Source organism: Trachypithecus francoisi, unplaced genomic scaffold (assembly GCF_009764315.1).
Source record: "Trachypithecus francoisi isolate TF-2019V2 unplaced genomic scaffold, Tfra_2.0 Lachesis_group2, whole genome shotgun sequence".
NCBI classification, from domain to species: domain Eukaryota; kingdom Metazoa; phylum Chordata; class Mammalia; order Primates; family Cercopithecidae; genus Trachypithecus; species Trachypithecus francoisi.
In genome coordinates this window covers 133,301,104-133,325,384 of record NW_022681465.1, presented here as the reverse complement: position 1 = coordinate 133,325,384, position 24,281 = coordinate 133,301,104, and the positions used below count along the sequence as shown (strand labels likewise).

General features: G+C 40.2%; 1 long non-coding RNA gene across 1 annotated transcript in view; it reads left to right on the top strand.

Annotated features, from left to right (window-relative positions):
* Nucleotides 1-24,281, top strand: part of LOC117065546 — a 211,371-nt gene that overhangs the window by 171,431 nt on the left and 15,659 nt on the right. The window contains exon 3 of the long non-coding RNA XR_004429963.1: nucleotides 20,162-20,259. This is a non-coding gene — a long non-coding RNA (uncharacterized LOC117065546). The remainder of the gene's footprint in view (nucleotides 1-20,161; nucleotides 20,260-24,281) is intronic.

The window sequence follows — 24,281 nt, the reverse complement described above, 5'->3', positions numbered from 1 at the left end:
GAGGCAAGATGCCATAAATCTTACAGCATCAGAAAATGAATTCAGGCAACAAAATGAGGGAGCTTGGAAATGGATCCTTCCCCAGTTGAGCCTCTGATGAGAACACAGTTCTGACCATCACCTTGGTCATAGCCTGTGAAACCCTAAGAAGAGGCCGTGGTTAAGCTTTGGCCAGACTCTTGATCAACAGAAATTGTGAGATAATATATGTATGTCAGTTTCAGCTGCTAAGTTTGTGATAACTTGTTATGCAGTAATAGAAAAGTAATGCAAATCTCCACATGGATTAATGAATTAAATGTAAAAAAAATAGCAGAAACCATACAAATCACTACAAGGAAATCTGATGAAATGCTTTTGTGATCTTGACATACAAAAGAGCTTTATAAAGAAGAAACAAAACCCAAATGCCCTAAAAAAGACTGACAGATTTGACTATCTAAAATGTTTGAAGTTCTGCATGGAAAAAATACTATAACTAATCAATATTAAATTAGAAAAAAATTCATAACAGATATGGCAGATAAAGGACTAATTTTCTTAATTTTTTAGAATGCTGGCTAATCAAAAAACAAAATTAACAACCCAAGAGAAAAATAAGCCAAAAATATGAACTAGTCCAAATAAAAGAAGTATTAACAGTATTAACATAGAAAAGGATGCTCAACTTTCCTCACAATAAAAAATAGAAATTCTTAAAAGTGAGATTTTGTTTTTCACTTAGCAGATTTGCAAAGTTGTAAAGAACTTGATAATACTGGAGAGACAGCCACTTGTATACTATTGTTTGGAGTTTAAATTGGTGTAATTTTTTTTTGCAATAGAAACCCAAATTTCCAGCATACCTAAAATTGCCAGTCTTCTTGTATGAATCCATCCTACAGTTATGTCCATCTATGTATACAGTGAGTTTTGAATAGCAAAAACTAAGAAATAATCAAAATGCTCATTGGTGGAAAATCTGTTTAGTAAACTTAGGGATGGCTTACCATGCAAGATATGCAACTGTGAAAAAGAATGCCTTCTGTCCATTTGACTTCCGCCCAAGTCACCAAAAGGAATGATTTGCCAGCTCTATTACATCTTTAAAAAATCAGCATTCACATAGTATATACAGCTTTGCTTTAATTTTTTCAAAAGGATATATTGGAATAAGAAAATGTGTGTGTGTGTGTGTGTGTGTGTGTGTGTATAACATTGGAAGAGAGAAGTGTGTCTGATTTTGACCTCAGCCTAGGACCATGTCAGTATGGAAAGAAAGAGAAAGAGACATTTCAGTAGCTTTTGTGGTCAGGAGCAGAGAGGTCTGGGAACAGGAGATCAGGGAGTTGGGTGGGATTAATCGGATCATGGAGATGAGGTAGTCAGAGAATCAGTGTGTCCTGCTGGGTCATGGCTCTAACAAAGCCAAAAATCCCCGAGTGCTCCTGATTCTGGAACAGAAGCTCTTTGTTTTCTGTGAAATAAACAGTAAACACTGTGCTAGGCACTGGGGTAGGGAAATGAGGAAGCATAAAAAGAATAAGAATTAGTCATTATAGTCTAGTAGAAAAAAACATTAAATTCAAATAAATATTAAATATCAGAATATAGTATAATAATATTTATGTATCCATCAAATTAAAATATCCTGTGATGATTTCCTGGAGTCTAAATCTATCATCAGGCCTGCGGAGTAAATCTCACTGATATTCTTTCATTGGCTCCTCACAGCTACCTTTTAAGGAAGTCTCGTTACTCCTGTTTTACAGATGGGATTCAGAGAGGTGAAATACTATTTTTTAAAGACCTTAGAAAGTGGTCTCAGGATCTGGGTTTATGTGAGGGAGAGGCATGGGTGCAGAAGAGTTAAAAAAAAAAAATGATTTTAGCTATGGAGACTGAATTTTAGATACCACAACCATTCCAAAAGAGGATTCATCATATTACCTTAAACATGCTAATTTCCTGCATGCTCCACCTCAACAAACTTTTTTTTTTTGTACCTTCTATGAGCCAAGACCATGGTTCTAAAGGATGGGGATGTGATGGTGAATGAGATAGACATATTTGTCTTTGCTCATGCAACATTTTAGAGGGGAAGACAGAGAATAAGAGAGTAACAAATACACAAGCAATGCAATTTAAGGTTGGATAAGTGTTTTGTTGTTGTTGTTGTTGTTGTTGTTGTTGTTTTGAGATGGAGTCTCACTCTCTCTCCCAGGCTGGAGTGCAGTGGCACAATCTTGGCTTACTGCAACTTCCGCCTCCTGGGTTTAAGCGATTCTCCTGCCTCAGCCTCCTGAGTAGCTTGGATTACAGGTGTCCACCACCACGCCCGGCTAATTTTTGCATTTTTAGTGGAGAGGGGGTTTCACCCCATGTTGGCCAGGCTGGTCTTGAACTTCTTGACCTCAAGTGATCCACTCACCTCAACCTCCCAAAGTAAAGCAGAATAAGAGACAGAAATGGATGGTGGGGCTTGGGGTAGTGGTTGGGTATTTTAGTAAGCCTGGACAAAGCCTCTCTGAAGGGGAGATGTTTGAGCACAGATCTGAATAAACTGAGAGTGAAGCATGGGACAATGTGAGATAGAGGAGTACTAAGCAGAAGATGATCAGGGCAAAGGCGGTGAGATGTGAGTTGGACCTGAGTGCCCATTATTGAAGGAGTGGCAGGGGCTCCCACATGGCCAGGGTGGGGTGGGTGAGCCTGGGTGCAGGGAATGGAAGCCAAAGGGGTGGGCAGAGGCCAGATCACATAAAGCCCTGTGACGCACAAGGAGATGCTGGAATTTTAGCCCTCAGGAAGCGCTTGGGAAGTTTTTGGCAGAAAAGAGATGCATTCTGATTTATATTTAGAAAAGAGGACTTTGTCTGCAGGAGAGAACAGAGATATGCCAGGGTGGCGGCAGGGAGCTCTTAGGGGATGGCTTTGGGAGGTATTGGGGCAGTGAAGTGAAGACCAGTGGCTGTGTACTAGGGGAAGAGTGTATAGGATTTTCTAATGGATTGGCTATGCAGAGAAAGGAGAGAGGTGGATAAGTACGAGGTTGACTCACAGGTTTTTGGCATGAGCAGCTGGATGGTGCCAGTTGTAGAGGTGGACAAAACTAAACCACAATACCTCTCTGCTTAAGCCCTTGCTGGTCTCACACCACCTGCAGACTCCTCTAATTGGCTTACAAGCCCCCACTCGCCCACCATGACTGAGTCCTGCCTAACTTTCAGACTCTTCTCCAGCCTCTCAGTTCTCTTACCTGTGTCTCCAGCTACACCTGTTTCCCTGCACACCATGCTGCTTCTTACCTCTGTGCCTGTGCACGCTTCTCAGCCCCCTTATCCCTCATGCCTCAGCTCAGATGCTACTTCCTCCAGGAAACAGTTTCTGATTTTCCAAGTTCAGGTAAGCCTTCTCCTCCAATTATGCCTCTCTGATGGGCTGGGTCCTCCTTGAGGGCAGGTACTATATGTCACTCAATTTTGCATCCCCTGGGCCTATCACAGTGCCTGACACATAATAGGCAGTGCAAATAGTGTTTGATAACTGAATGAACAAATGCATGCTGGTATGTGCACAGTACTGGGTAGTTTCTGGTGTTAAATATTACATCTGAGTATGTTTTTCAAAAGTATTTAGATGTGCAAAAGGTGAAAGGAAGAGTTAACTAGACACTGTCAGGTGTGCATGTTCTGAATCCTGATCTTTTGCATGCTGAGACCACATCTGGAACCACCAGGAACACTAAATTGCCTCTGTAAAGGCTTTGCGCTTTGCTGGAACGAGTACGGGGGATGCAGGGACAAGGATCTTAGGTATAAAAATGAGAGGAGTTAAGTGCAGGTGAGGGGTGGATCTGCCCTCCTTTTTATGTTTCCTTGATAATGTTCAGCCCCAAGGGTCATTCCTCAGTCATCTCCTGGTCTCCCTGTCCCTTTAATTCTGCTCATAGTCCAGACCATGCTCCAAGGTACGTGATTAATGCCCTTTCCACCAACCCCTCCCTGTCGCCTTTAAATGCGGCCACACTACCACTCACCTAACCCCGACAGAAAAAAATACAGTCCTGTCACAGTCTTGTGGCAAGCTAGATCTTCCAGCATTAAATCACCATTAAGGGCCTCTGTGAGTTTGATAGCAGCTTTAGCTGTTGGTTGTTTTTTTTCTCTGCCTTTTTATCCCATTTCAAACTCAGCTAAAGCTTTCCTGCTATCAGCAGTAGGACTGCCGCAAAGACAAACCATCCACACCCTCTCCTCCACAGGGACACGCACACTCCATCATTAACCCGAGTGGAGAAGTGTGGAGGACTTCCAGGCAAAGCCTCTTCCAGGCAGAGCTGCCCTGGGTGGTTGAGTACTGGCAGGGGAAGAGAGGATGATGTGCCTGATCGTTAACCCAGTCGGCATCTGCATAGCCATTTGTGACATGCTTTCACATCAGGTAACTCATTGGAGGTTAACAGGAATCTTGTTAAAAGAAATATTTATTATGCCCATTTTAAAGGTAAAGAAACCAAGGTCCAGAGGCCTGGACCACTTAACAGAGACCTCAGGATGGAACACACGGCCTCTGACTAGGAGACTGGAGATCCTGAGGAACTTTTCACATTGTGAGGGGTTTGTTGTGTCTCGAGTCTTCTGGACACATGGCAGGTTCTGAAGTTAGACATACTTGGTTCAAAGCTTAGCTCTGCCATTTACTAGCTAGGTGACCCTGAGGAAGTTACTTATTTGTCCCTTTACCAGTTTTCTAGTGCCACAATAATATTGCTTGACAAACAACTTCAGGACTTCAATGGCATACAGCAATAAACATTTATTTTTGCTCAAGAGTCTAGGGGTTGGCTGGGTGGGTCTGTTGAACCTGGCTGGGCTCCCTTATACTTCTGTGGTCAGCTGGTGAGTCAGCTGGGGGCTGGCTGGTTGAAGATGACCCCAGCTAGTATGACTCATCCCTGCTCCATGAGCCTCCACAATATAGCAGCCTTGCCTAGGCTTTTTACATGCAGTAGCAAAGTTTTAAGAGAGGCAAGAGAAGCAGGCAAACCCTCTCAAGATATAGACTCAGAACTAGCACTGGTCTCAGAGCTCAGAACTATTGCTTCTTATTTATCCCTTTACCAGTTTTCTGTTTTGTCCAAAGCAAGTATGAGACCAGCCTTGATCCAAGGTATGGGAAAATAGGCTCAATCCTTTGATAAGAGGAGCCACAAAGTCACCAAAGAATGTGCCTTTTAAATGGGGTCTTTTAAATGAGACCATTACTATAACTGATCTCCTAAAAGCCCTGAGCTCTTTTGTTAGCTTGATTTTTAGAAATAGGAGTTAAAATACTACAGGTCATATGGGGACATTGTAGGAATAAAATGAGCAATATATATTAAGTGCTTAGCTTAGTGCCTGGTACATAGCACCTATAACAAGTACTCAGGGTGGTAGTTCTTAGATTTGTTATTTTGGACTGCCATTCTAGAATAAGGATCCTCTTTCCTGCCCCAATTATGTGGGACATTTTTCAGTCTCATCTGACTTATTTAAAACACTTTTGCCTAGAAGGTAATGCCAGTACATCAAGTTCTTCCCACAATACTCTGCTGTAGATTGAAATTTTGTATGAAATTTACTTGGATGCAATTTCAGGGACTTTAGTTACTAAATGCTACCATGCACTTTATTCTAAAAAGGTTTCACATACAAGGTGGCCAGGAGGCATGGGCAGTGTGGAGGGAGGCTCTGGCATCCTCTGGATGACATTCCTATGCTAGTCTTCATGACAGTCAGCTGCCAGAACAATCTGTCCATATGTCTCTTAAGTTCAAATATACCTAGATTTGACCTGTCCATGTTTCCAATGGAAGTCACATTGTTGCCCCTCTTAAATGTCTGTGGAGCTGGTTTACTGTCTGAACTCTGACCAGCATAGGAAGGTGGTGCTTTGCACTTAGGCACTTCCTTAATGTACTTACTCTGGAGAAAGTATTAGCTAATTCTGCTTCCAATTTGGGATTTTAAAATAAAAATAAATAGCATTTGAGAAATAGCCCTTTGTCCTTCCTACTTCCGATACAGAACATCCACCATACGTGAAATGAATCTTAGAAGACTGAAGGAAATAAAAGCTGAACCCTGCCCTCAGGGGATCTATTGTAGGGTAGGTATGAAACTATGACACGATGGAAAATGTGGTCAGAAAATGAGGGGTGGGGCATATGAGATTTAGGGAGAACTTAGAGGGAAAGACTGGGCTTCTATGGGGGTGATTAAGAGAGACTTTGAGCTGTCCTGATGAATAAATAAGAGGGTTCCAATAACTTTTTTCTTATATGAAATTATGAAAGTTTTTATTTAAGAAATTAAGAAAATGTAAATAAAAGAAAGTGAGGGTCATATTTTATGGCAGATGGTGTTGGTTGATTAATATCTTTTTTCTCCTTCGTAGAAACTCAGCCTTAATTACATTCAGTACAACAATGTGCTGCTAAAAGACTACATTACCCAGAATGCTTTGCAGCCAGTTATCAATACATTGGCTGTGTAACTAAATTCTGAGTGATGTAAGTTAAAACATTGTGTGGGACTTCCAGGAAGACTCTATAAGGGAGATGGCTTCACTAGAAAGTTTGGTCCTTTTGTCCTTCTCTAATTTTTCTTCTTGATGCCTGGGACATGAAGGTGATGGCTAAATGTCTAGCAACCAGAGTGGACCAGGAAGTGATTTTGATGATGCCTATATGTATTTAGTCAGAATGGACCAGGTTATGCTATAATAACAAACAGTCCCCTAACCTCAATGATTTTCTATTTCCACCTCACCTAAATATCCAATAGACTTCAACAAAGAACCTGTGCTAAGTAGAGTCACTCCATTACCCAGACTCATGGCAGCTTTCTCTCAACATGTGCTTTTAAAATCACAGTAGTAGGTGGAAGGATGTATAATAGATTGGCATTGACTCTTAAAGCTTCTGCTTAGAAGTGATTCATGTTACTTCCCTTTATAGTTCATTTGTCAAAGCAAGTCACATGACACACCAACATTCAAAGGGGAAGAAAGTGAAGTCCTATTGTGTTCCCAGAATGAGGGAAGAAAAAGAGTATTAGTGAACAGAAATAATGACTTCAATACTGTGTGCTATGATGACGAGCAGGAAGTTAGAATGCACTTGAACTCCTAATGACTTTGTGAGTTGCCATCCCAGACTTCTTCCACTTGAGAGAATAAACCCTCCTGTGTTGAAACCATTGTAATTTGGGGTTTTCCGTCTCATGGAGCTAAATCCAACAGTAATGAATTTATTTTTTCCCCCATCCTTCAATCATAACCACAAATATTATTTTGATGAATGTACTGGAAAAGAATGTGTATGAGTCTTGGAGTGCATGCCCTGCTTTCTGCCCCATTTCAGAGGAGCAGCCTCAGCACTTCCTGACCTCTACAATTCCATGTTCTGTCATGCAATCATGCCACCCTGCACACAACTGATTGGATCAGCACCAAAGGCACCAGTAATGGGCTGAGTAGCCCATTGGCCATGAAGTAGCCTGGCCTGAGAGGTCTGTCCAGTGCAGGGGCTCTGTATGAGGTGATGACTAAGTGAGTGAATCAGACCCTCTTACTCATATCTGGAATTTGAGACACATACTGGGAAATGAAAAAAAAAAAAAAAGCTGAGAGGGAAGCAGAAGCTGAGAGAAGTTACATTGCATGAATATAACAATATTGCAATTTTGAACAGGGTGTAGGATGTTGTGTTCTCTGTGAAATCTCCGTGTTGGTTCCAAGAACTTCCCTGTTTTGCCTTTCTTCTGTGTGGCCTTATAATAAACTCCTTCTATATTAGTCTGTTCTCACGCTGCTATAAAGAACTGCCTGAGACTGCATAATTTATAAAGGAAAGTGATTTAATTGACTCACAGTTCCCCATGACTGGGGAAGCCTCAGGAAACTAACAATCATGGTGGAAGGGGAAGCAAACACGTCCTTCTTCACATGGCAGCAGGAGAGAGAAGTGCAGAATGAAGCGAGGAAAGTCCCTTATAAAACGAGCAGATCTTGTGAGAACTCACTTACTATCATGAGAACAGCATAGGGGAAACTGCCCCCATGATTCAATTATCTCTACCTGGTCCTCCCCTTGACAACATGGGGATTATTACAATTTAAGGTGAGATTTAGGTGGGGACACAGAACCAAACCGTATCATCTTATGACATGATACAAAATTAGATCCTAACCAACAGTGTGTGTCCTTCTCTCATCTGTTTTTATTTATGTTTTATCTATAGGTGATTTTTTATAATGGTACTTACTTTTCTCTTTTGCTTAATAGTATATCATGACAATCATTCCATGCCTTTACTATTCTTTAAAACAGCACATGAACTGACATGTAGTATTCTATTGTACAACTGCAGGTATGTAATCAATCCCCTAATGTTGGACAGTTATGTCATGTCCCATTTTGTTTGCATATTTGCTTTTGCTTTTATATACAGCAGTGAAGTCAACATTCTTGATGCTAAATATTTGCATGTATCCATGTTTTTTTTTTTTTTCTTAAAGAGACAAGGTCTTTTTATGTTCTTTGGGCTGGACTTGAATTCCTGGGCTCAAGTGATATTCCTGCTTCAGCCTCCTGAATAGTTTAAATGATATTTTTATAGGTAGGAATCTGTTAGGCAGATATTGAGTGATAGAGGGGAGGTTTCAGAGCAAGTGTATGGCACAAAAAAGCACAAAGTTGTGAAGTTAGGAGAATATAAAGTATGTCATCAAATAATCAAATTTTGCTAGTGTTAGGTAGGTATAAGAAGACAGTGGCCAAATTATTGATAGACTTGAATGCCAAGCTAAAGTATAGCCATTAATAAGGGCTGTTTCTTAATATTTGGAAAGAAAACTTGGAGTATTACAAAGTGGCTCTCTTATCCTCTCCAAGGCTGGTGGTAGTGTTAAACAGAGGATCAGCAGAGGTTAACGTGGCCCATTTCATACTATGTGAGCTATAGAAAACAATGCAAAATCCCTTTGTACTTGGTATTGTGCTTTGTAAAAAAGCAAAAACAAAAACATGTACCCTAGAACTTAAATTATGAAGAAGAAGAAGAAGAAGAAGAAGGAGGAGGAGGAGGAGGAGGAGGAGAGGAGGAGGAGGAGGAGGATGGAATACAGTGAAAAGTTCTGATATTTAGAAGGTAGAGCTACTGGAAAAATTATTGTATGAAAGCTATGAGAACAACATAATTCTGTGTGAACCTGTGTATTGGTACCACATACCCCCAAATCTGTAAAAAATACATTGTATTGAACAAAATCTAAGATGCCACCAATTGTAAGATGCACCGTTATTTTGTGTGGCAATAAGGAAGAAATACTGTTGCCTATTGTAATTGGAAGATGCCATAAACAGTAAAATGCACCTTGATTTCAGTGTTGCTAAAAAAAAAAATACTATGCTTTTAAGGAGACTTTATCAGTGTGGGAAGTCTTATGACAGATAAGTCAGGGGTGTTCAATCTTTTGGTTTCTCTGGGCCACACATAAAATACACTAACATTAACAATAGCTGATGAGGTAAAAAAAGAAAATAGCAAAAATAATTCATAATGTTTTAAGAAGGTTTATGAATTTTGTTGGGCCGCATTCAAAGCCCCCATCCTGGACCACATGCAGTTCATGGGGCACGGGTTTGACAAGCTTGCTCTAAGTAGAGATAACTATCATAAATTAATAATACTTCTTCATACTGTGTAAACCTTTAAAAATATTTTTTAAATGTATGTACATATTTTTTAAATGTATGTACATTGTTTTATTGAATCCTCCAAAAAGCATAGCCAAAACAGAACATAAACTTCCCATTTTTCAGATGAAGAAACTGATGTTAGGTGACTTAAAGAAATAGACCGTCAGAGCTACCACACTTTTCAAGGTCACCTAAGCCCAGCTCTGCATTTTCTGGTGGTGAGGGTGAGACTTAGCTTAGCTATTAACTGTCATTACACAGCTCTTCTGTGAGAGGAAGGCCTGTGCCTGCTTCTGATTTCACATCCCGTTTCCTTTCCCCTTCACTACGATGTCATCCAGCCAGTTAACAGCAGAGTCCACATGAAGGATCAAGTGGGCTGACTTCAAATTCAGTGTTGTTTCCAATACCCAAGTGGAAAAACTTTCCTTCTTCAAGGACATCTTAGACTTTAATGTGCACGAGAATCATCCAGGGGCTTGTTAAATGTGGACTTTTCCCATGCCCTACCCCCAGACACTCTAATTCAACTGGCCTGGGGTTAGACCCAGATACATATTTTTAAAATAAGCTCCAGGTGATTATGATAAAGATGGCATACAGAGCACGCTTTAAGAAATACTGTCCGATTTCAATCTTGAAATCGGCTTTGTCCCCTTTTCAAGAGGGCTTGCTCTTTGAAAAGCAGCTTCAACCCCGCCTTGTTGTAACCCCTTATCAGTTCTATGTGTTTTGCAAATTGCATTTGCTCTTCATTTATGGACAAACCAGGTCAGCACTGCCAGGCCAATAAGAGCTGGATTTTCCCTAGCCTCATGCATCAGTGACATATTTGCCAATCTTGGCCCAGTTCCGACATCCCTGCAATCGGCAATGGTTGATGAGGATGCAGGATACACATGACTCGATTTGCAGAGAGCCGGCTAAGCTTTCAGGGAAGTCAATAAGAAAAATCTCATTTTGATCTGCAGATTGGACTCATTTGATTTGGAAGTCACTGGTGGCAAAAGAAATATGGGGCCCAATGATGTCTCAAGTCCCTCTGTGACTGTAATCACTCCTAAGAAGCAGTATTCTCCACCTATCTCCTCCTCCCCTCCTCTCTTCACAAATTCAATGTGTCACCTGATGGAGAGAGGAGAAAAAAAGCAATAATCACTCTCAGGCTCTCTGATGATTCCTGTATCTCACTCTCCACAGACTAGAAAGGGTCAAAACAGCACCACAAACCATTCACCAAAACTATTCGCTACACGGCTCCTAGGAAACCAGTCTTGCCTCTGTGACTTCTCACCCAGGTCTGTGACTTTCAGCTTGAAGAGGTCAAAGGGGAAAAAATAAATACATCATTATGCCCTGTGAAGTAACTCTTGAATCTGAGTGCTTCATGGGCTTATGTGCATGTCAAGATGTTTAAATCTCTTCCAAAGTATCTCTTGACTCCATCGAGATCTATTTATTCTCCCTGCCATTAACCAAATGTTTTCTTTAGATTTATTCAGTATCCTCCTTCCCAATTTCCTTGCTTCTCACATTTACCCTTCAAATCCACTATCTACATAGCAGCCTGGAGATCATCGCATCTCATCCCTTGTTATTACCCTTTGGTGGCTTTGCGGCATCCTAAGGATAAAGTCTAAACCTATTTGGTCCAATGCAGTAGCCATATGTGAGGCTGCGGAGCACTCAAGATGTGGTGATTCAGAACATAGATGAGCTTAAATGTAGCCATTAGATTTCAAAGCTTTAGTAGAAAAAACAGTTGTAAAATATCTTATTGATAATTCTATATTGATTACATGTTAAAATAATATTTTAGATAATTGGGTTAACTGGAATATATTACTAAAATTAGCTTCAGTTGTTTCATTGTACTTTTAAAATGTGGCTACTAGAAGATTTAAAATGACACATGTGGCTCACATTGTATACCTATTGGACAGCACCCATCTAAACTTTGACATGACTTGCCTTCATCCCACTCCATGCCCTTTTGCAGCCTCTGCTTTGGCCATATGAATTTCTTTTAACCTGTTGAACTCATCGGTTACCCTCCTGTTTCTGGGCCTTTGGTAGGCAAGTGTTTCCTCCCATCACCCTCTTTCACTAACTCTTACTCATACTTCAATATGTCTTCTCAAAGTCACTTTTTAGATGTTGTATTAGGGTTCTCTAGAAGAACAGAACTAATAGGATAGAGGTATATATAAAGGGGCATTTATTAAGGAGCATTGACTCACATGATCACAAGGTGAGGTCCCACAATAGGCCGTCTGCAAGCTGAGGAGCAAGGAAGCCAGTCTGAGTACCAAAACCTCAAAAGCAGGGAAGCCGATAGTGCAGCTTTCAGTCTGCGGTCAGAGGTCCAAGAGTCCCAAAGCTGAAGAAATTGGAGTTTGATGTTCGAGGGCATAAAACATCCATCATGGGAGAAAGATGTAGTCCGGGAGACTAAGCCGGTCTAGTTTTTTCACCTTCGTCTGTCTGCTTTTATCCTGGCTGCGCTGGCAGCTGATTAGATTATGCCCACCCAGGTTGATGGTGGATCTGCCTTTCACAGTTCACTGACTCAAATGTTAATCTCCTTTGGCAACACCCTCACAGACACACCCAGGAACAACACTTTGCATCCTTCAATCCAATGAAGTTGATGCTCAGTATTAACCATCACAGATATTATTGGTGCCAAGATGTTCCTTGACTCCCTGAGTCTGGCCTAGCTGCCCCTCCTTTGGTTTCAGTGGAATCTCTATAATTTCTCCTCTGTGGAATACTTCCACACTACTTCAGATTTGCTTTTTAAAATGTTATCTCTCTATTCCACTAAATTGCAAGCTCCACTACAGCAAGGGGTATGTCTGTCTTGTGTACCTTTGGGCCCCAGAGTAGCAACTCAATACACATTTGAAAGTGAATCAAGGCATCTCATTAAATAGGCAAGGAAACTGAGGTCTAGAATAGGGAGGCTTTTTATCTAAGGTCACATAGTGAGTTCATAGCAACCCACCTCAGGCCAGTGCCATCCAGCAGGGTCACAAATTTCTTTCTTTAAATAATGTTTGACATTGGCAGAATCTTTAAAGATGCAGTGGACAGAGATTTGTGCTGGCTGCTTTAGTTTTACCCAACAAGGTGAAGATAGGGCTAGCTATCTGATGCAGAAGCAACTGGGATGCCATGCCTGGCCTAGACTGAGTCGTTCTCCAGCTTGACTCTCACTCAAATATTTTACTTCTGGCATTGTCATGTCAGGGTGAAATGTGGACAGAGGAAGGAAGTGACAAGACCATGGAGATCTAAGCTATATATGGGGGTAGCAGATCTATAGGACAAGCTGACTCAGAGCTTTGATGTGCCACAGGGGAATTGTCCATGTGGATTACAAACCAGAGGTCATTTCCTGAGATACTGGCCCAGTCATTCCTCATGTTGACGTGTTTCTGAACAGAACCAAACACAAAGTGCAATTTTTAGCGTGAAACCTCTAGGGCTCTGGTATCATCCTTGGCCATACGTGCACCTGGAAGAAAATCCTTTCTGGTCCTAGTGATATGTAACCTAGTACATCTGCAAAATATTCCATGTCCTAGGAAAAAGTGGTATAAGGAGAAATCTGTTTTTGTAAGATTTTCTACTGTAATTGTGTCTAACTTTTTTTCTAATTAAATGATATCAGCTCAATGCAGGATAACTGGTAAACAGAAAAGCACAATTAAGGAATATTTTCCCTATAATTCCACCACCCAAAATAATTTCACTATTTATACTGCCTGTGTCTTTTTAATATTCTTCATGTTTATTCCCTTACATAGTTTTATAAAAGTAGAATACTACTAATACCATTTAATAGTACTTTCTCTTACATATGTTATAAATATTATAAACAATTTCCTATGTCAATAAGTACTCTCTCTATAATCTTATGATTTTTATTGCCTCCTTAATATTCCAATATACTTAAGCCCTCCCAAAAATCATTCGTTATTGAATGTTTAAATTGTTTCTAATTTTTTAGTATTATAAGTCACTCTACAGGGAATCCCCTTATACGTATATCTCTGGTTATTTCCAAAGGATAATTTGTAAAAGTGAAATTGCTGATTGAAGATAATGCAAGATAAGGCGCAATTCTAAGGATTTTGGTATCTATGTCTAATTAGTCTCCTAAAAATTTTAGTACAGATTGATTTTCAAAGTTCCCAAGTGTTCTCTGTGCACAAATCCGCTCATGTTTGGAAGTTGTACCATCTGCTGCCATGAAACCCGCTTCTCATTAGATTGGTGATGCAACCAAAAGAAAAGGAATTCCAAAAAAAAAAAAGTCAAAATAAATTCTAGACCCCAAGTCATATTGATGCCTATCTACGTCCATTTTTCTCTAGATCCTTAAAAGAGGCCTTTCCCAAAATGCCGCATGAGAAAAGAGTTCTATAGTCAGAAAGGTTTGGACAAAATTGCAACCTCTGTCTCTATGCTAATGCTGGAAAGTCCTGCAGTTAATTTGGGCAAATTTGACTCTGTTTAAATCAGCGTTTCTTTCCTGAGGTTATTTGGCTACCGAACTCTTTAAAAAAATGAGCCTACAAATATTGCATGGGATATACTGAGAGAAACACTGCCCTAGAGTGAGCTGAAGGTGGTACATTATGGGGGCTATACATGGTTTTCTTTGTAGCCTACATACTTGCCTATGGTGGCAGAACCAGATTAGTTTGAGTTCTTTTGTTTATGATCACATGACAAAGCACGCAGCTTTAAGGTCTGATTTCACACCTTAAGGAGTTTTCCAGTTAGTCAAGACCATTTTCTGATGAGCGAAGACTAGAATTAAAGCTTTACTTCAAAAATTATTTTCTTCTTTCTTCTCCCCGACCACAACAGGTTTGCTTATGTCTGTGTTACTGCGAATGAAGTGTTCATCTATGTCTCTTCTTCATGTGTAGGAGTGGGAAGCCATTAATGCTACTTGATTAATTTCTTCCAAAACTGTTTTAGACTTAGAAATAAGTTAAAAAGATACTTTTTAAAAACCTCTCAGGCCAATGTTTTTTGGAAGCAAAGAGGTCAATTCACTATAAAAATCAAACAAATTAAATTGTTTGTTGCCCAATGTATCTGTGTTTCCCAAATATTAGAGTTTTACATTTTACTGTGACCTTTTAAAATATTATTTATGGAGTATTCTTCCTTAAACTGACTCAGAGATTTCCTTATTTATCTTCTTTAACTTGTCCTCACAACAATAACACAAATCTACAAAACGAAACTGCGTATCGGCAGTTTTATCTTTTTCTAATACATATTAAAATGAACACTTAACAATTCAAATAAAACAATGTTTGCCTAAAATTATCTCAAGTCTTGTGTTAACAAACTTTTTCAGGAAAGGGTCAGATAGTAAATATTTTAGGGTTGGTGGGTCATGCCATCTCTGTCACCACAACAGTGTGAAAGCAGCCATGGGAGGCCTGCATACAAATGGGCATGGCTCTGTTCCAATAAAATGTTTATTTACGAAGATAGGAGGAGGGCTGGATTTGGCTTACGGGCTGTAGTTAGCCAACTCCTGCTCTAGATGAAACAAAGAGCTTATTGATATTTTCACTTTCTAGGTGACTATATTGGTTCATTTTAGGCACAGTCTAAATGCAGTAACCTGAACACTAATTGAATAGCAAAATTTCCTATTTACAATTTACCTCTATTTTCTGAGATAGCCCCAATTTCAAGACATGTGTCTCGTATTTGAGGATCAGATTCATCATCCTGAGCACATAAAATAAAAATCAGGAACAACAAAAGAAATGGCTATGTTAAGACAATCTACTAACCTCCTCTCACCTTCCTAAGAAACTTGCAGAAATGCTTTGCTCAGTGATTTTGCCCTTGCAATATTGTTCTTCATAGGAGGGGGGAAAAAACCAAACTACAACCTAAGCAAACTAGGCTCCTAAATTATTGACACATTAAAATTTAAAATGTTAATTAACAGAGGCTCTTATCTGAGAGAAGCAAGTTTCCCATTAATTCCCAACCCATTGAATCTAGATTCCTGTACATCCATTGGTTGACTGAGTTGTTCCAAGGTTTACCCTAGTGGCCTCAAGATTTACAAGAGTGCCTAAACTCAAACTTCCTAAGCATTACAGAGAGCAAAGCTCACCTTTGCCAGGCTCATGCTTGGCCCATGTCATTGACCTTTATAGACAGGAAGAATAAATGTGCTTGTGTAAATATGATAAGCCTATTTCCACTTACTACTCACTGTTTTCCATCCTAGACATTCACAAGTAATAGTACATCTAAATAGTATTTTTGACGTTTATAATGCTTTTCTAAGTATATGGTCCATTAGAGCCTCTCAGTAATTCCAGAAGCTGGGAATTATTTATTCTCACTTTGTAAATAAGGAACTTGAGGTTGAACTGCCAGCCACACTTTAGGGAGAGTCCTGGGGCCATGCTAGACAATTCTCACCTGTTAGACTAGGCTTGCTAAGTGCTCCACAAGGTGCCTCTTTTTTCCCACTGCCACATTCTACTCCTCATCCTAGGTCACACTCGTGGTTCAGACCTTCATCTACCATGGAGGTAGATGCCACTTTCTCTCAAATAATTTACAGTCTAATTGGGATGGACTCATTCAAGGGAGCCTGGATGAGTCAAAGTCAACCCATCCCTAGAACTGAAACACACTCCAAACTAACTTAACAACTGGTAATGTCAACTCCAGTCTCCTGATTGAACTCACATTTCCTCATTCTATGTCTACTGTTTTTTCATACTTTGTAGCTGCTTCTGATCTATAGACAAAGCCAACTAAACTAGTATTGGCGGAATTGCTAAGTCAGCTTTCAGTTACAAAGGGTAATTAGAAAATTAGAATGGGAAATTGTGAAACAGCATATGGTGATGAGTCCATTTTAAAAAAAATATGTAAAACACCTGAATACATTTACCCATAATCCAAGAATATTATAACTTAAAAGCAACTTAAATATTACTTCATTCATCTCTCATATTCAATCTAGAAAACATGGGAAAATTTTATCAAGATAATGATTAACAATGATAAATAGTAAGAATAGTTATCATTTCTTTAACTCTTAACCATGTGCCTGGTACTGTGGTGAATGTTACAAATATATGTGACAGATGGATTTGTTAAATCTCACTTGCCGATAAAGCAAGTGAGATTTGGAGAGAACAATGGACTTGCCTGACATTACACATGAGTAAGTAGTGGAGATAGTGTGTGGGATCAGGCCATCTGACTGTAGGGCTACCATTATAGCATAGTTCTCTCAAAAGTAAATCCCAAAGATCTGATAGGAATGGCACCATCCTGTGAAGAGTAAGGTACCTCACCTCTGCCATCTTTTTCTCCCAACCCATCCATGACCCCATGAAGGAAAATGTCAGACAAACCCAAACTGAAGGATGTTCTACAAAGAACCTGTCTAGCTCTTCCCAAAACTGTCAAGGTCATCAAATACAAGAATCTGGTAGTCGGAAAAACTATCACAGACCAGAGGAGGCTAAGGAGTCATGACAACTAACTGTAACATAAAGCCTTAGATAAGATCCTGGCACAGAAAAAGGTCATTAGAGGAAAACTAGGGAAATCTGAATGAAGTATGGAGTTTAGTTAATAGTAATGTATCAGTGTTGATTCCTTACTTTGATAAATGTACCATAGTAATGTAAGATGTTAACCACAAGGAAATCTGGGAAAGGAGTATCCAGGAACTCTTTGTAATCTCTTTGTGACATTTCTGGAAATCTAAAACTATTCTAAAATATAAAAGTTTATTTTATTTTATTTAAAAGCAAACCTGGACTAGGCTTCGGGTGTTTGATCTCTGTAGGGATCATTGGCATGCAATCATATAATGGAAACTAGTGTTAAGGATACAGTCTGTGAGAAACTAAGTCAAGTTCAACAAGATGCTGTGGGAAAGTGGCTTTGCGAAGAGTATTTGCATGTGTACATAGTGTGTAGGGAATAGGAGTCTCACCTTGGCTGGGCCTATGGTTGCAGAAACTTCTGCATATGTTGCAAAGAGTAAATTACAGACTCACATCCATTAATAGGCATTACTGAATATCTACTCAGTGCCAGACTCTATGCCGGATATTGCCTGACGAAAGCAGAGATGAGCAAGATGCCATCTTCTCTCAAAAAAATATACAGCCTGGTTGGGATGGAGAGGAGGGGAGTGGAGAAAATAAAGCTACCATGGTGAGATCTTAATGCACATTGCTGCTTGATTCTCCTTTGTTTTCAAAATTAGAATGGGTATTGCTTTCTGTTTTTTGGAAAATCAGATTAACTCCTGATTAAATGTAAGGTTTTTGTTTTGTTTTGTTTTGTTTTAATAACATGTCTTACTCTTGAAAAAGGATGACAGTGAGACCTACAGAGAAACTTTTACTCAAACATTTCTTCTTCAGAATTACCCTGGTCCAGAGCTCTGACCCCCTAAAATGGTAGATCTGAACATGTTGCACATTAGAGTAACCTGCGGACCTCAGGACCCGCCTCCATGAGCACAATTTTAACTAGTATTAGTGAGGCCAAGATATTTACATTTCTAAAAACTTCCTAGGTGATTCAAACGTGCAGTCAGGATTAAAATACCACCAAGCAGGCGCTTTGTCCAGAAAGAGAGGGTTACTGAGTGCACTAGGAGGGAAAAGAAGCTATCAGACTGGGTCTGGATGAAGAGTTGCATCTGGAAGAGGGGCTTTTGCTGCCCCAGGTGGGCAGATTCCTCTCATCCATGAAAAAATTAGTAAAGAAGACACAGGGGGCTGGAGTGGAAATTTTTGAAGGCTGCCAATCTCACCTTTTCTAATCACGAGGCTTTTCAGAACAATATTTAGGAACCACTTTGGCTCTAATTATCAGCACATCCATTGCTCAGCAAATTCCTGGTTTCCCTGCATTTTCTCCTTTGAATATTTCAGGGGATTGTTTAGAATCCGCCCCACACCTAAGTGGACACTTCTCAGTTATACACCCGAAAGGTGTGTGAACAACCAGGCTCGTCAGCTAAAAAGGAGGCTGACTTCTTGCATTTAAAATGAATGTTGACTGGAAAAGAAGGGGGTAAGGGGAGAAAAAAATCAAAAGTAAAAAGAAAGGCTGACTCAGGCCAACCACAATGCCTATGGTGTAAAATAACATCATTAAGAGGGTTTTGCCAGGGTTGGAATGATGCAAGAGCCTCTTTCAGCAAAACCTAAGATGCTTGGAAAAATTGTTCTAGAAACTTCTGCATTGTAAGATTAAGAAGTATTGGAAGATCGCTTGAGCTACACATACTTTAGAGTGCTTAAAGTAGAGACTGTCAGTACTACAAATAAATTAATGTTACATTTTTAAAGGCTTTAGTGGTCTGATAACCACCAGTCTTTTGAGCATGACAGATGTGAGTTCATACCCCAGCCCTTCCACTGGGTAATTTACTTAATTTTTTTGAGCTTCAGTTTATTGCACCTGCAAAATGGGATTAACTATGCCTCCTGGAGTGGTTAAGAGGATTTAATGAGATAATTTGGTGCACAGAGATCAGTGACTTGGTCCAAAATAATGTAAATTGAAAGTGACTTGGATGTGTTTCAAACTGGCCCCTAGCCCTGTGCCTTTCTGTTTTACTTGTAACCCTCTTCTTGACAGGGATGTGAGGGGATGAAGAACTCAGTTATCATTATGTTTGTTGTGCTTGTGGCTTAGGAGACTGCATGGACATATGATTTTAGAAAGGACATTAGAAGGTGTCCTTGCTGCCACCCTGTTCCGTGAGGGAGAGTATCTGGGGGAATCTGAATATTCTTTAGTGAGAGAAAAGCATGGTGAGCCCCTACTCTTACACAACTTGAGCATGAGTAAAAACAGAAATCTTACATCTGATTGGCAGTTACTAATTATTATTATTATTATTATTATTTTTTTTTTTTTTTGAGGCGGAGTCTCGCTCTGTCGCCCGGACTGGAGTGCAGTGGCCGGATCTCAGCTCACTGCAAGCTCCGCCTCCCGGGTTTACGCCATTCTCCTGTCTCAGCCTCCCGAGTAGCTGGGACTACAGGCGCCCGCCACCTCGCCCGGCTAGTTTTTGTATTTTTAGTAGAGACGGGGTTTCACCATGTTAGCCAGGATGGTCTCGATCTCCTGACCTCGTGATCCGCCCGTCTCGGCCTCCCAAAGTGCTGGGATTACAGGCTTGAGCCACCGCGCCCGGCCGGCACTTACTAATTATTAACATGCTTTCCTCCACATTATCTCCTGATGGAAACTTGGCAATCATGCCTCACCTTCATCTCCCTGAATCCAACCAGTCCAAAGTCTGTTCAGTTCAGCCTTAGTGACCTTCCTTTCCAAATCCTTCTTCCTGAAGCACATCTCTGACTGTGTGACTTACTCTGATTGCAGGGCTCCTAAAGGCCATCTCTCCCTATGGGGACTTCAGCTTATGTTCTCATCCTTACCTCCTACTCCTGCTCTTCTCTCATGCATTCCTGCAGCCAAACGTAAGTACCCAGTTGTCTTGAACACTGTTGCAGCCCTCTTTTTTTTTTTTTTTCAGTTTGTCATCAACATGGATTCTGATTTTATTGTTTAAAAGTTCTAAAATAGCAAATCAACAAAATTGGTATTCACTCCTCAAAATCCTACATGGCCATTAAAAAGAGAATCACGTTTAGAAGAATTAAAAGGTGCATGTAAAATGCTTCCATAATATATTTTTAAGTGAAAGAGAAAGCAGGATTAGAGCAGCACATACAGTGTGATCCTAATACAGCTTTTTTTTTTTTTTAATTATACTTTAAGTTCTAGGGTACATGTACATAATGTGCAGGTTTGTTACATGTGTATACTTGTGCCATGTTGGTGTGCTGCACCCATCAACTCGTCATTTACATCAGGTATAACTCCCAATGCAATCCCTCCCCCCTCCCTCCTCCCCATGATAGGCCCCGGTGTGTGATGTTCCCCTTCCTGAGTCCAAGTGATCTCATTGTTCAGTTCCCACCTATGAGTGAGAGCATGCGGTGTTTGGTTTTCTGTTCTTGCGATAGTTTGCTGAGAATGATGGTTTCCAGCTGCATCCATGTCCCGCAGCCCTCTTTTGCGTGTGTATAAACTCTTCCTACTGGTTCTGCTGTCACCCTCTTTCCAACTATCTGGAAGCAGTACATCACCAGTGGTTAGGAACACAAGCTCTGGATTGAAATCTAGGCACAACCTTACGAGATGTGTGTTCTTCAGCAAGTTATTGAACCTTCCTCAGCCTTGTAAATAAAATATGCTAAAGACACCTCAGTCATGGGGCAGTGGGAAGGATTGAGTGACATCGTACAAGTCACCTGCTCAGCATAGGGTCTGACTTGCAGGAGACATTCTAAAAGTGTTAACTGCTATTGCTATTGCTGATTTCTTCTTATTTTTACTGCTGCCTGTTGAACCAAACTCTTCATTAAATATCACCTTCTTCAAGGAGGCCTCCTGATAACCTTTTTCCCTAGAGAAGTAATCTCTCCTTCTTTAATGCCCCATGGCCCTTCGTAGATCTCTCATGAACTCACTACTTAACGTACTTATTTGTGTCTTTGTCTTCTTCTTCCATTAGAATATAAATTAATTGATCATGGGATCTTATTTTGATAATCTTTGTACCCACAAGAGCACTTATCACAGATAAAGTAATAACCCATTTCACATTCGATGGTTGAAGCACAAAAAAAGGGAAGTAATTTGCCCAAGGTCGTGTAGCTAGTGCAGGGCAAAACCAGGCTAAAGACCCCCTCAAGATGTCACCATATTCAAAGATCTTGATCTTAAGCAATGAATGGGGACCATTAGATTTTATGCCCAAGTAGCAGACGGCAAAATTGACAAGCTGAACGGTGATACTGGGTTGACTGGCTCTATGGGTTATTCATAGAAAGGGGGTGTCTATAGATGAAAGCAAGTTTAAACTTCAACTTGTGTGAAATTCAAGTAAAAATCAGTTAGATTTCAACAAAACACTGATCGAAGTGCCAAAAATGGTTTAATTTTTTAAAAGCACATGCAACCTCTTTTAATTTGCTTGACTGCTCAAGCCAGTAAAAACAGCAAAAGCAGTTTATTCAATGAAAAACACCCACACTCTTGCTGTGGTTTGTTGAGCCAAGTTGGCCAGCCAAACAGACGGTTAAAATTGTCAACCAGGTGTGGATAGTGTCTCAGAAGGAAATGCTAAAAGAAGCCACTAGCAAAGTGCTTTAATGTTTAAGAATATTTAGAGTGTGCAGTGAGGTGTCTGGCCAGAAAAACTATTGCTAAGCAAGCCCAATGGAGTGGGAAGAACATTTGCCTTGGAGCCTGAAGACCTTCTAAGAGAGTTATGATGGAACCCCTCCTTTTCTCTATAATTCTAGGCTGTCTCCATCTAGTAAAGTGGTCTGGGTGCCTTTTAGCGACTCATTGGTGAAGGGAGGTTTCAAGGCTCCTAAAATGAATGACTGAGAGTTATTTATATAATTTGGAAAGACACAGATCTAGGACTTCAACCCTCCATTAAAATGATGAAGGGAATGGATTTTCTGGGCCCAGGGAACAGAGACCCCAGAACGTACTCAGATTCAGATCTTCCAGATACAACATTGAACCTTGGGAAGCAACTTTTTCAGTGAATTAAAACACACATACACAAGCACACATACCCCAACTATAATTTGGGCATTCAGGGCACTTTTGCCATGAAGCAAATTGAATGTAGCATTGAAGAAAGACCTGTTGAATCTTCAATAGGAACTTGCATTGGCAAGGAATGCAGCACCCAGAGCCCGGTGGGATGTAGTTTATTCTGGGACAATGAACTTTATATAGTAGTAGGGCCTTCTAGCCTCAGGAAGGTACGTCAAACTTTTGGATCCGCTATGCAAAAAAGACCAAGGATGACTTGATCTTAGAAGCCCAGATCAGGGGAAAATGATGGTCAGGAAATAAAGAGGCTGGGTTCTTCCTAGTCCAGCCATGCAGTTCCATGCATATTGCACTAAGACAAGGGAGAGATCTTACTAGGAGGAATGTTATTCATACCTAAGTTTATAAAGCTAGACATCTAGTTACTGGTGACTTTTCAAAATCTCAATTAAATCCAAAAAGACAGATGATAGATAGATGGCTAGATGGTAGGTAGGTAGGTAGGTAGGTAGGTAGATAGAGAGAGAGAGAGAGAGAAGCTAAGGGTAGAATACACACCTGTCTAGAAATGAGGACAAGCCTGAAAGAAGAAAGCCATTAGAAAAGCTACATAATTGATGCCACTTCTAAGCCTATCTTTAATGAAAGAAATGAAGAAAATGAATTTAGTCAATTAGAAAGTAATGAAGACCTTGCAAAAATAACTATTGACAAAAGGCTGGTAAGGGAATTCTTCAGTAATTTGAACATAACACATACTGTACGAATCAGCAGGTCAGGGCAATATGCCTCCTAGGAGATTAAAGGCGCTGATACATGCCTATGTGATTTTGGGTAGTTACTTCTTCATTTAGCCAGCAGAATTGTGATCTGAGATGAACCCAGAAGCCAAACAAATGGAATTCTAAACTGCAAAACTAGAGAGAAGTCGTATAATGGTGATTATTCAGTCCAGGCATGGCTGGTTCCTATCAAGGGGACTAGGCATGAAGGAGGAATATCTTAAACCAAAAATACACAAAAAAGATTGCAAAGGGCAGGCCACAGTCTATTAAGGTAACTTTGTGGTATATTCACCTGTTTTTATAATCAGAATATTAGAAAATAGCATAAGTCATTCCAGATAAATAGTTTCTTCTTTAGATTATCAGAGGGGAAGGCAGTGTGCCACCTTCTTATCAGAGTGAAGGACAAGGATACCATTTCTTTTTTCTTGCATATCCAGCAGGAAGAAAAGATGCAGAGCTGAACTTCTGTGGGACTGGATTTCATAAATGCTCACTTTCAAAGCTAAGTGTGTGTGCATGCATGTGTGTGTATGAACACACATGTACATTTGGTAGGGAATGGACTTTGAAAGAGCCTGGATGGTCATCTCCTGACAGATGGAGAATATGCGTAGTGAATGTAGGCTTGGCAAGATACTACAGATGTTGGTCCAGGACTTTGTTTGATTTTAAGCCTATGAGAACTCAGAAAAGATATTAACCAGACCATTAAGAAATGATACTGTGGAATGTTAGAACTGAAGAAGTTTTAGGAATCACCCAGTTCTGTCTTCCTAACTGCGTGCTAGGCCCAGAGACATTAAATGCCTCTTTAAAGCCAAATAGTGTGTCAGTATCACAACCTGAACTAAAACTCTACTGGGATACGGGGTGAGGCATGGTGGCTAATGCCTGTAATCCCAGCACTTTGGGAGGCTGAGGTGGGAGGATCACTTGAGGCCAGGAATTTGAGACCAGCCTGGCCCACATGGTGTAACACCATCTCTTAAAAAAAAAAAAAGAAAGAAAATTAGCCAGGCTTGATGGTGTACACCTGTAATCCCAGCTACCCGGGAGGCTGAGCCAAGAGAATT